Source organism: Podarcis pityusensis (genome assembly GCF_964106645.2).
Source record: "Podarcis pityusensis genome assembly, chromosome: 3".
Lineage (NCBI taxonomy): Eukaryota > Metazoa > Chordata > Lepidosauria > Squamata > Lacertidae > Podarcis > Podarcis pityusensis.
In genome coordinates, this window is record NC_138026.1 from 107,011,356 (window position 1) to 107,024,434 (window position 13,079).

The following is a 13,079-nucleotide window of genomic DNA, read 5'->3' on the forward strand; positions in this document are numbered from 1 at the left end:
AAGTCTGGGCTGAGTTGTTTTCTGGTGGCAGTCCAGAGATTGATAAGCCTCCCTTTATATTCCTTGATGCATTGAGAGGCTGCATGCCAGGAATCTTCTTCTCTCATTTAGCCCCTTGGCTCATCTCCTTTTCCATGCCTTTCCCCCAACCTGCTGGGCTGCAGACCTGGAACCTTGCTATTCTTCCTATAAAGTGCTATGATACCACTTTCAGCAGTCATGGCTTCCCCTGAAGAATTATGGGAGCTATACAGTGGTGCCCCGCAAGACGAATGCCTCGCAAGACGGAAAACCCGCTAGACGAAAGGGTTTTCTGTTTTGGAGGTGCTTCGCAAAACGAATTTCCTATGTGCTTGCTTCGCAAGACGAAAATGTCTTGCGAGTTCCTGCGGGGTTTTTTTCCGTTCCCCCCCCTTTTTCCCAAGCCGCTAAACCGCTTATCAGCTGATGGCTAAGCCGCTTATCCGCTGATCTTTAAGCCGCTTAACAGCTGATGCTAAGCCGCTTATCCGCTGATCTTTAAGCCGCTTAACAGCTGATGCTAAGCCGCTTATCAGCTGATCGTTAAGCTGCTTATCAGCTGATCTTTAAGCTGCTTATCAGCTGATCGTTAAGCCGCTTATCAGCTGATCGTTAAGCCGCTTATCAGCTGATATTTAAGCCGCTTATCAGCTGATCGTTAAGCCGCTTATCAGCTGATCTTTAAGCCGGCTAAGCCGCTAATACTGTAGCGCTAAGCCGCTAAACCTCTAATGGGCTTGCTTCGCAAGACGAAAAAACCCGCAAGATGAAGAGACTCGCGGAACGGATTATTTTCGTCTTGCGAGGCACCACTGTACTTTGTTAAGGGTGCTGAGAGTTGTTGCTAGGTCTGTAGCTCCCCTCACGGAGACACAATTTTCAGAGTGGTTTAACAGTCAGCCCTCATTCCAGCGAACTCTGGGACAGATTGAGATACAATCTCTGTTTAACAACTTTCAATGAAGGAAAGTCCAGCACCTGACTTTGCTCTTCGTATCACACCCTCAAGTCTTAAAGCTGCCCTGTGTTCCCAGTCCTTGGTCCTTGTGTTGTTGTTCATGACATACTGTATTTTTCGCTCTATAAGACGCACCAGACCACAAGACGCACCTAGTTTTTGGATGAGGAAATCAGGAAAAAAAATATTCTGAATCTCAGAAGCCAGAACAGCAAAAGGGATCGCTGCGCAGTGAAAGCAGCAATCCCTCTTGCTGTTCTGGCTTCTGGGATAGCTGCGCAGCCTGCATTCGCTCCATAAGACGCACACACATTCCCCCTTACTTTTTAGAAGGGAAAAAGTGAGTCTTATAGAGCAAAAATACGGTAATCAGTCCCGGCTTACTGGCCAGCAGATAACAGGCTTTCGTATAAGACTTTGATCAGAACTTTTCTTCTTCTCTTACCAGTGACCTTTGGACTTTATATATAGAGAGAGAAATCTCTGAGATTCAAGTGTGCAGACTAGAATTACTAAGTTTGCAGTGCAGGTTGTAGATCACTGACGCCCAGCGATGAATCTGCATTCACATAGATTGTATGCCTATGGGAAGGGATTGCCTTCCATTTAATATAAAAAAGTCGTGTTTAGGTACTTAAAAATAACAATTTAAATAAAATCAACAACAAAATCATAGGCCCAGACACATGTACCTCCATAACTATGTACCTGCATTTTTGCTTTCGCTTGCAAAATGCACCTCAGCTATAGGATTTTAGGAACCTTTGGGCTCCCTTAAACTGGGTGTATTGACATTTTTGGTCCCTGACAAACAGCTGAACTCACCAGTCTCTGCAGTAGGCCTTGTCTCAGCCTCTGAGCTCTGAAATAAGAAATGGTCACTCAAACTGTGGAACCACGTACCACTTTTTGACTTGAATTGTGAAGCACAATGTGGAACGCCCATTTCTTACTTGACATTTTTGTTCTCAGTGCACAACTAATAGAGAAACACGACAACATCATCCGCGTTTAGACTGTACACATCAGAGAGTTAATATGCACATGGGTCATGCACATGGGTCGTTTTTCCTGAGCTTGCTTTTGCCCATGCATGAGTACTTCTAATTGAACTGTTATCTCAATGGTTTCCCATCTGCACTATTGGGCGGTCCTTGATGGGATGTATTTGTACTGTGTTGTTGTTGTCCACACCACTCGGTTTGCACTCCCTTACCTCCCGGAGTTCTGGGAACCGGAGGTCCACTGTGGGAATGTACACAAGTACTGTATTTGCAAATTGGTCCATGAGAAGGGGAGGCAGTGAGTCACACTTGCCTTAGGCCTCAATGGAGCTAAGCTGGTCAGGGGCCCCTGCCAGGGGCCAGCTGCTTTTTTGTTTGTGTTTTTAACTTTATTCTAACAAGACGCCTACCCCAGGCCTCAGACAAGCTCTGCCCAGGCCCCAAAAGACTAATGTCTTTACAAGCCCTGGGTAGGCTTTTTAATTATGTTTTCAGGTCACTTCTAGTACTAGTGCCAGGAATAAAGTAAATTTGCTGGAGCAACCAACTGCTATGATCCAAAGGGAGAGGGTTCAGCATCTCCTCTTTGTGTTTTTATTCTAAGATACCACACTTTACAGGGGTGATTTGAATGATGACCCCATCATGTCTGGGCTGGTCTTCGGTTTGCTTTTGCATTGACCGTTTAATCTTGCAATAATGATTTAAGAATCCAGTTCCATGTTTAAGTGATACAGATCTCTATTTCTGTTTAAACAGACCTAGTTTCTCCCCCCACCCACTGTGCATTCCAGCCCATCTGGCAGAAGTACTTGCTGGTTTCCTCTCTTCTGGATCTCAGGGATGCCAAATTCCACTGTAAAAGATTGCATTCCTGAGAGACAGCTGCATGAAAACAAGAGAAAATGATCACTGACCATTGGCTTCTGCTTTGAAAATCTCAGCAATGCCTTCCTGCACACAGAAGTGGCCTGACCCTCTGAACTCTTGCTCTAGGGAGTGTGGGGGATGACGACACACACAGAGAGATTTAAGCAAAAGGGTTTCTCCACCAAAGCTAGGCAGAAGACCTCTCCTTGTTATAATGACTTTGCTTGGATGAAATGTAAAAATGTAAAGTTTGATTTAATATGGGGTGGGGAAGATGGTGCCCTCCAGATGCTGTTGGACTCCCAATTCCCGTCAGCACGATCAGTGGTCAAGAAGGAGGAATGTTGTCATCTAGCAACATCTGGAGGGCCACAGATTTCCCATCCTTGATTTAAGATGGCACAAAACAGGTCAAATCCACCACGTTTTATTTCACTGCCCATTTAATGCAAATGTATATTTTAAGTATTTGGGCCACCCTTATTGAAGGAGGAGGGGATCTATCACACTGATTCTTCCAGGGTGACCTACCTGTTGAATAATGGTAAGGATGACATTGTGGAGAATGTGGCAATATTTTTGAGTGATGCCATGAAATTACGTCCTCCATAGATCGTAAGAATCACCTTTGTATCTCCCAACGTCTGGACAGTCTTACCTCCTTCTATGTTTTGTTATCTGTGTTCCAATCCATGTATACGACGTACTCTTACTATGCCAATAAAGAAGATTGATTGATTGATTGAACACTTAGCAAAATCTATTGCTATTAACCCTCAAATGCTCATTAAATGCCTTCTAATGTCCTATTTCATCAGTCTACAAAACAATTCAAGATGAATCACAATTGCCTTGCCTAGCTAATTTTCTTTTCATGCATACAATGGCAACCTCACAGAGTCTAACGGATTATTCTTTTCAGCATTCTGGAATAGACATTCACTATGCACAGTACCTAAAAGCAGCTACTTCTGTGCTGTAAAACGGCAGGTACAGGCCCTTTCAGTTCAGCTAGGCCATAGACTCAAAAGAAAATGGAATGATCAAAATGCAGGTTTATTAAATTATTATTTTCCCCAACAAGGCCACTTCTGCACCACCCCCTGCTTTCCTGACATCTTGGCCTGAAGGCTTGTGGTAAATATGGCTCCATTCTTTCAAGGGTCTACCCTGGAAAAACACCGCCTTATGAACCCAACTGGCCTCTTTCCCCTCTGGATTTCCATATGCACGCTGTCACAGAGTCTCAGTGTCACTGTGAATTCCATTGGCATGAGGCTGACTCCCCTTCGAGGTCACTAATGAAGGGTATCAGAGACGTACAGACTTGACAAGGTCTCCCACTGGGATACATTCCCCCAAGCTTACACTAGATCACCAATCAGAACATTTCACTGTTACTTATTACCAAGAGCACTGCTACATTATTTTATTTTATATTTTGGTTGTGGGATACAGCCTAGAAGGGGCAGCTGCACTGCTCAACGCACTTGGGGTGGGGAACTGATGTCTGTCTGTCTGTACTCTTTGCAAAGATAATTCCTCCAGCATCAAAACTGAATGTTTAAACTAGGCTCTGTTTGTTCTGGGGCAGCTTGGGGTGAGTAGGAAGCTTAATTTCCCACACCTAATTGTACCTGGAGGAGAAGCGCATGGCATTTATGGGTGTCAATGTATTGAGCATGGTGCGTTAGTTAACAGGTGCTATCTCTGTAGCCTGAAGTTCTCCCTCCCTTTGGGTGGGTGAGGGAGGGATTTCAGCTGCTCTTTTCCTTTCTTAGAGATTTTGTAGAGATTTTGCTGAATTTGTCCCAGTTAAGTCTTTTGTTGGGGTTTCCCTTGCATTTGGGCCCCAAAGCTGTCCCACGACTTGGGCACTTGTCAGTAAATGTCTCTGTTTTGATAAAGGGTGCATCGGAAGAGAGGAGAAGTCTCATTTGGACTGTTTGTGGTGGCTCCTAGTAATGTTGTGAACTTCCCTGAGATCTACAGATAAAGGGCGGTAAACTAGGGCTGCCACATGTCTGGAATTTCCTGGACATACCGGTAGCTTGGATTCGGCCATCAGAAACAGTGTCTGGGAAAATCTGGATGTATGGCAACCCATATCGGAAGTGTAGATTTTGGCGGATTTCAAAAAAAAAAAAAAAAAAGCCCCAAAATTTGCCAAAAAAGAGAGCTCTCAACAACTTTTGTGTCCGGATTTTCACTTTTTGAAATATGGCAACCCTAGGTAAACTAAATAAATAAAACCACACCAAGGTAAACTCAATATTTGGATCTGATGAACTACTTATTTACTATGACAACGACAACTACTGTTACTACTGATGGGCTGCCTCACATATCAGTGGGCCTCCTATAGGCAGTGGTGGCGGTGACACTTTGATTCAGGAGCCACCATTTTCATTTCCACAATGTCCACAAAGCAATGCAGAAATTAAAAAGGCAACTCCCAGCTACCTGATGTAGGGAACCCAAAACAAGTGTCAATGCCAGTGGTCCTTGCGGTCCTTTTGAGCTTCGACAGTTGCCCCTTGGGTGCTTGGTGCTCATGCTGGGCCTCAGTTGGCATGGCAACATGGAGTTAAACAGATAGGGCCCAGCTGCCATGGAGCTTATAGTCTCTAAGGTCACATCCACAGCATTACATTTAAAGTACATGGCTTCCCTCAAAGAATCCTGGGGAATGTAGTCTGTTAAGCATGCTGGGAATTATAGCTCTGTGAGGGGGTAAACTACAGTTCCCATGATTCTTTGGGCAGAAGCCCTGACTGTTAAAGTGATATAAATGTCCTTTAAATGTATGCTGTGGATGTGACGTAGTGCAGAAACAACACAGGGATGGAGGGGCAGACAAGGTAGGGAGAGAAAAATGTGAGCAAATGACTTTACACACACACACACACGTAAATTTGGTTATGGTTAGGGCCTGTGCAAGACATTTTCTCCCCGAGGGCTACAGATGAGTAAATGGCAAAAGAACACTCCGAATCAAGATGCATAGTACCGAAAGTTGATAAAGGTATTTTGGAATTTGAGGCAGAAAACCCCACGAGCAACTCTCTCTCCTGACCCTGGAAATAAAATTAAAATAACAATAACTTAAATAACCAGTCATTTGCCGATAATCCGTGACATCCAAAATAAGCTACCTGCGGTGGGTGTCTCGTGCCGCCATGAGTCTTCTTCCCACTCAACTATGTATGTTCTGTCAAGAAAAGATTTCGGAAACAGTTCACAGCAAACAATATTCCTTCCGATTCCTTTCATGAAGGGAGAGACGGGGTTTGTTTGCCGTTCTTTTTAAGCTTCTGTCCCTTAGCTACTTTAAGGAGGGTTCAGGGGGTGGGTGGGTGATTTGATAAAAAGTAAGGAAGAATCGGGGAAGAACGTGTGGATTTCATTACTGGCCCCCCTATCTCCCCACCCCCAGGATTCAAGCAACCTAGCCAGGTTCACAAGGGGGGCTATCCCGGGGCATCCAATGTAAGCACTTCTGGGATTAGTGGGGAGGGGAGGGAATGAGAAGCTGTGAAATGGAGAGGCGATACCCACTTTGAAAGCTTCATAGCCTGCCCTGGCCCCTCTCAGAGCATTTGAGGAACCTCTGTCACTCCTATATACATTACTGGAATTTGTCTGGCAGAGTGCATTATGAGGTCGCATTCTGGGCACCGTATACTCCCTTCAGTTGATTTGCACCACTGAGGTGTCCTCTGGAAGCCTACATCATACAGGCAAAGGTGAAGGGGTTTATTGGCACTAAAATTAGCCGGTGGACTTGAAATTCCAATGCCAAGACATTCCCTCTCAGTTTATCCTCGTATTTTACTTCCCAGGTCCAGGCTCCTCTGTGACATCACTGCAGCTAGCCCAATAGCGGTCTAGAAACTTAGCTTTGTCTGCAAAGCACCACTGGGGACATTAGAGCAGCTTGCTCACTCAGGCAGGCCCTTTGGCTGTGAACCTATAATTTAGTATAGAGTCTAGACAGCAGGACTGAGTAGACATAGTGGGTATCCCTTGTATGCTGTTGTTTAGTCATTTAGTCGTGTCCGACTCTTCGTGACCCTATGGACCAGAGCACGCCAGGCACTCCTGTCTTCCACTGCCTCCCGCAGTTTGGTCAAACTCATGCTTCGAGAACACTGTCCAACCATTGCGTCCTCTGTCGTCTCCTTCTCCTTGTGCCCTCCATCTTTCCCAACATCAGGGTCTTTTCCAGGGAGTCTTCTCTTCTCATGAGGTGGCCAAAGTATTGGAGCCTCAGCTTCAGGATCTGTCCTTCCAGTGAGCACTGAGGGCTGATTTCCTTCAGAATGGATAGGTTTGATCTTCTTGCAGTCCATGGGACTCTCAAGAGTCTCCTCCAACACCATAATTCAAAAGCATCAATTCTTCAGCGATCAGCCTTCTTTATGGTCCGGCTCTCACTTCCATACATCACTACCGGGAAAACCACAGCTTTAACTATACGGACCTTTGTTGGCAAGGTGATGTCTCTGCTTTTTAAGATGCTGTCTAGGTTTGTCATTGCTTTCCCCCCAAGAAGCAGGCGTCTTTTAATTTCGTGACTGCTGTCACCATCTGCAGTAATCATGGAGCCCAAGAAAGTAAAATCTCTCACTGCCTCCATTTCTTCCCCTTCTATTTGCCAGAAGGTGATGGGCCCAGTGGCCATGATCTTCACTGTAGAGCCATGTATAAATTCAGCTACATGTAATAGCCATCCTTGTCTGTCCCTATGCTTAGACTTCCCTCCGGCTAATTTGAGAAATGCGGCTTTATAATGTACAGTGTTCCACGCTATTATGGTCGTCACACCCTGTGCTATGCACCTAAGTCACAGTTGCCTTTCAGAGTGCAAAAGCTCGATGTCGTTTGCTGTTACTGAAACACACAAAAAGCACCAGCGGATTCTGCAAAAACAAATGGAGTGAAACTTGAGTCACGTAAATTTTTCTTAGCGGCCAGCTCCGCATCTCATGACAAGCATACTTCAAGTGTGCCCTTTTGCTCTATCATCTCAGGGTCCTGCTAAATTGAAGCCTGGGACTCAATAAGCTTGTATCCAAGGCCGAGCAGTTGCCTTCCTTCTTAGTGATAAGACATACAACTGTTCATGTCCACCTGTTTAGAAGTCACACTTAATGAGATTTCAGTCCTTGGCTCCACAACCGCTGTACAGATTGTCCCATGGATCGAATGTACCAGCTTTTTACCTTGCAAGCTTATTCTTTTCTACATACAGTGGTACCTCGAGTTAAGTACTTAATTCGTTCCAGAGGTCCGTTCTTAACCTGAAACTGTTCTTAACCTGAAGCACCACTTTAGCGAATGGGGCCTCCTGCTGCCGCTGTGCCGCCACTGCATGATTTCTGTTCTCATCCTGAAGCAAAGTTCTTAACCCAAGGTACTGTTTCTGGGTTAGCGGAGTCTATAACCTGAAGTGTCTGTAACCTGAAGCGTCTGTAACCCAAGGTACCACTGTACTGCCAGTCACTGTCAAGTAAAGCAGAGACCACTGAAACATACAGTCTGAGTACATGCTATACTTTTATATCAAATTCAGGCCAAAATCCTATCTAGTCCAGCATCTTGACACGAGCATTCAAACTTGCAACTTCCCAACTGCCTGAAGTGGAGGAGTCCAAGAAAATCTGTTTTCTCACTTGATCCTGCTGAATGCATAAACAGATCCCAACAGAGGAGATTGAGCATTTCTACAGATTGGTACCAGAGCTTTATTCTTAGCGCAGACACAAATCAATGGAAAAGTCAATACTTACAAGGATCTGGATATATGACAGCGGATTTTAATCAGCCGGAGTTGTGACAGCTAATTCAGTTGTGTGCACTACATTGGGAACAGTGGCCTATTTATTAAAAAAAAGCCCGCCTGCCTTACTTTCCTCACACAGGGCAAAAGCAAACAAAGCACAACAGAATAAAATCAAACAATTTTACGCCAGTCTGGTATATAAGTTGTATACCAAAAATGGCTGGTTTCTGTGATGTGCATGCTTTGGGCAAATGAAACATAGCTCAGCTTTCTCTGTACATTTTGTTCTGCTTTCGCCAGTCGTAGAGAGGGGATTTTGAGGTTACAAAGGTATATTTGTCTTAATCTGACAGAGAAGGTCACATGCAGAATAAACTGGCACAGATCTTAAAGACAACAATCACTTCAACCACACACATTCATGGTTCTAGAAGCATCTTAAAGTTATCTTGATGTATGAACATTTTATGCCACCTTATACTGAGACATACTATTGTTCCATCTATCCTTGACTGATGGCAACTCTCCGAGATCTCAGTCAGAGGTCTTGCCTAGTTTACTACTGGAGAGACCATGGATTTTCTGCAAGCAAAGTATGCACTCTGTAATTACCACATTGGCTGCATTTAATTCTGCGTGTTTCTTAATTCCTTGCTGTGTACAAACCATGCCTTCAAAGCACATTCTCCTCATCAAAGAATTCTGGGCACTGTAGTTTGTTAAGGGTTGCTGTGAATTGTAACTCTAGGGGGGGTAAACTACAGTTCCCAGAATTCCTTGAGGGAAAGAATATGCTTTGAATGTGCTTAAAAGGGATAGTGTGTAATTCACAGCCCAGATTCTTTTATGTATTAAAATGCCATACAGTACAGTCAAGGACAGTGATTAATTGATAATGATCATAATCTTTTCCCAAATGCATACCTCCAAAGTTCCAGCTGAACAAACCACTGACCAAGTGGATAAACCTGAGTCAATCCAGGGGCCACCTTCCTCCTCCTTGCTCAATGGATTGGAACTGTTGTGGGGGAATTGACAGCAGAGTCCCCACCTTCCTTCAACAGCTCATCAACACCGTGGTAACACTTCTACAGGTAGCACCTGCAGAATGCCGATTTGTTAGGGGAAGTGAGGAAGTGGTTTGTGTGTGAGAGAGAAAGGCTTGAAGGTGGGGGTGATATTTTCAAAGGGGGATTGTAGCAATTGCTGCGTATGATGATGAAATAGCACCCTCCGATTTTTGTCTTTCTGAGCGATGGTTCTCACTGCCATCTCCTCCTATAACAGGCTGTGTGAGAAAACACTAGTCTGTGCTGGCTTCTAGGCTTGTGAGCCCATGGAGCGTGCATTCGTTTTGGGATGAATGGGAAATTGAACCAACGCTGCTTCCAGATGACCTGTTTATCAAGCATTCATCCTGATTCATTTACCAGGGAGGTTAGACAGTGTCAGCAATTTATTGAGCATTCATTCTGATTGGTATGCAGGGAGGTTAGACATTAAAAAAAAGGAAGCTACCTTATATGGAGTTGTAAAATCAAATTATAGAATCATGGAATTGTAGAGTTGGAAGGGACCCCAAAGATCATCTAGCCCAACCCCCATGCAATCCCTCATATGGGGCAATATTGAACCTGCAACCTTAGCATTACCAGCACCATGCTCTAACCAACTGAGCTATCCAGGCTGATATCCAGGCTGACCATTGGTCCATCTTGTGCATTGTTCTCTACAATGACTGGCAGTGCCTCTCCAGGGTCTTTCTTTTTTTTTTTCCTCTCAAAATTTTTTTATTGGTTTTCCAAAAAAATTTAAACAAACAAACAAACATACATCTTAATTGTACTTGATCCAATCTTAGTAACATTGTTAAGTGACTTCCTCAAATCCCCCTGGCTGAATTTCAGTGTATATCATTGTAACAATTTTCCAAAACCAATTTTCTCATAAAATTAACTTAATCACTTAACATCTTTCTTTGTTTTCATTTTGACTTTAAACATATTATTCTCTAACATCACATATTTAAATCCTAAGCCTATCTGATATTTGCAAGTTTTTCCAATTAAGTTATCTTAACATATTTAACTAAATAGTCTTTGAATTTCATCCATTCCTCCTGGTACTCCTCCTCCTTCTGGTCGCGGACTCTTCCAGTCAGGTCGGCTAGCTCCAAAAAGTCCATCATCTTCATTTGCCATTCCTCCACTGTTGGGACTTCTTGTGATTTCCAATTCTTAGCTAACAAAATTCTAGCTGCAGTTGTGGCATACTCTCCAGGGTCTATTTTACCCACATTTTCCAGTGAATTTTCCTGTCACTTTCCTTATTGCAAAAGTCCAGTTTTGGGAGGGCAAAGAAGGTTTGTTGCATAAGAGCAACAAACAAAATCAACTGTAATTCCACAAGCTGAGGGTGCTAGCTGAATTCCATCTGAAAGTAGGGGCTCCATGAAAGCCCCACAAACGTGGCCCATTTGGTTCAATTTCCATTTGTTCTTAAATGAATACAGAGGGGCAAGAATGGAAGTCTCAGGCATGGCTCCCAATCTGGCCCATTTTGGGTTGTGGTGGTTGCTGCAAAACTAGCAGGAAGCGGCACTTTGAATTGCAGGCCAGTATGACTCTCAACCCCGGTAATAACTGCAATCCGGCAGCTGTGGCAATTTCTACAGTGTTTTCTCCTTGCAACATGCTTCACAAACCCGAAGTCATTAATCACGAAACATATTCTGGCCTTAATTCTACAATTAATTTTCTAGAGCCTCTCCCATTTGTATCCATTAATCATTTTGTGGCTCCTCTTACTCATCATTTGGCGCTTGGGGCTTATTTCATAAAGCAGCTGTATCTCCTTTGAAGTCTACATTGTCTGTACTATATCTGCCCTGTTCCCATTGATTACAAGTGTTCTCTAAGTGACAGTGTCAGGTGACTGAGGGTAACACTCTCAAGGTCTAAAAGATTACCCAGGAAGTTGTTCTGAAGGAAGGGTATCGTATAACTGAGGTCAAGATCCTAAATCGAGCTTCTCCCCTGTCCTGTTATATAATCTGGTCTAGTTAATCTCCCAGTATGCTGGTGTTTCTAAATGTGCCAGCGTCTAGGGCTACTGCTTTTGGGATCGAGAGATGTCTTAAATAGTGCTCTGGGTCAGGGCCTGAGGGGACATGAGGCTGCCACCTTGCTGAAGCAATGTAGAAGCTAAGCAGGTGTGGATTTGTTAAGCGCCTGCATGAAAGGCCACCTGGGTGTGCTACCTTGAGGTCCATGATGGAAGAAAAGAGGGGATATGGATGAAACAAACAAACAAACAAACAAACAAATAAAGCCTGAGTTGCTTCCAGATTACCTGTTTATCGAGCATTTGTCTTTGTTTGTACAACATTTGTGGGGAGGTAAGATGACAGTGAGGTCCATCTCTGAGGGCCTTCTGGCGGTTCCCTCACTGCGAGAAGTGAAGTTACAGGGAACCAGGCAGAGGGCCTTCTTTGCGGTAGCACCGTCCCTGTGGAACGCCCTTCCATCATGATAATACCCAGCTCTACCTCTCTTTTAAATCAGAACCGGTGAAGGCGGTAAAGGTCCTGTGTAAGTGCCTGGCGGCAATTGGAGGATGAATCCTGACAAGACAGAAGTACTGTTTTGGGGGGACAGGGGGCGGGTGACTCCCTGGTCCTGAATGGGGTAACTGTGCCCCTGAAGGACCAGGTGTGCAAACTGGGGGTCATTTTGGACTCACAGCTGTCCATAGAGGCTCAGGTCAATTCTGTGTCCAGGGCAGCTGTCTACCAGCTCCATCTGGTATGCAGGCTCAGACCCTACCTGCCCGCAGACTGTCTCGCCAGAGTGATGCATGCTCTAGTTATCTCCCGCTTGGACTACTGCAATGCGCTCTACGTGGGACTCCCTTTGAAGGTGACTCGGAAACTGCAATTAATCCAGAATGTGGCAGCAAGACTGGTGACTGGGAATGGCTGCCGAGACCATATAACACCGGTCTTGAAAGACCTACATTGGCTCCCAGTACGTTTCCGAGCACAATTCAAAGTGTTGATGCTGACCTTTAAAGCCCTAAACGGCCTCGGTCCAGTATACCTGAAGGAGCGTCTCCACCCCCATCGTTCAGCCCAGACACTGAGGTCCAGCTCTGAGGGCCTTCTGGCAGTTCCCTCATTGCGAGAAGTGAGTTTACAGGGAACCAGACAGCGGGCCTTCTCGGTAGTGGTGCCCACCCTGTGGAATGCCCTCCCGTCAGATGTCAAGGAAATAAGCAGCTATCTTATCTTTAAAAGACATCTGAAGGCAGCCCTGTTTAGGGAAGTTTTTAATATTTAGTGCTGTATTGTTTTTAACACTCGATTGGGAGCCACCCAGAGTGGCTGGGGAAACTCAGCCAGGTGGGCAGGGTATAAATAAATTATTATTATTATTATTATTAT

At 44.6% G+C, this 13,079-nt stretch overlaps 1 long non-coding RNA gene across 1 annotated transcript in view; it reads right to left on the bottom strand.

Moving 5' to 3' along the window:
• Positions 1 to 839: 839 nt before the first annotated feature.
• Positions 840 to 13,079, bottom strand: part of LOC308474707 — a 33,652-nt gene continuing 21,412 nt past the window's right edge. The window contains exons 2-5 of the long non-coding RNA XR_013984876.1: positions 6,009 to 6,064; positions 3,385 to 3,565; positions 1,879 to 2,868; positions 840 to 1,834 (exon numbers count right to left, since the gene is read on the bottom strand). This is a non-coding gene — a long non-coding RNA (uncharacterized lncRNA). The remainder of the gene's footprint in view (positions 1,835 to 1,878; positions 2,869 to 3,384; positions 3,566 to 6,008; positions 6,065 to 13,079) is intronic.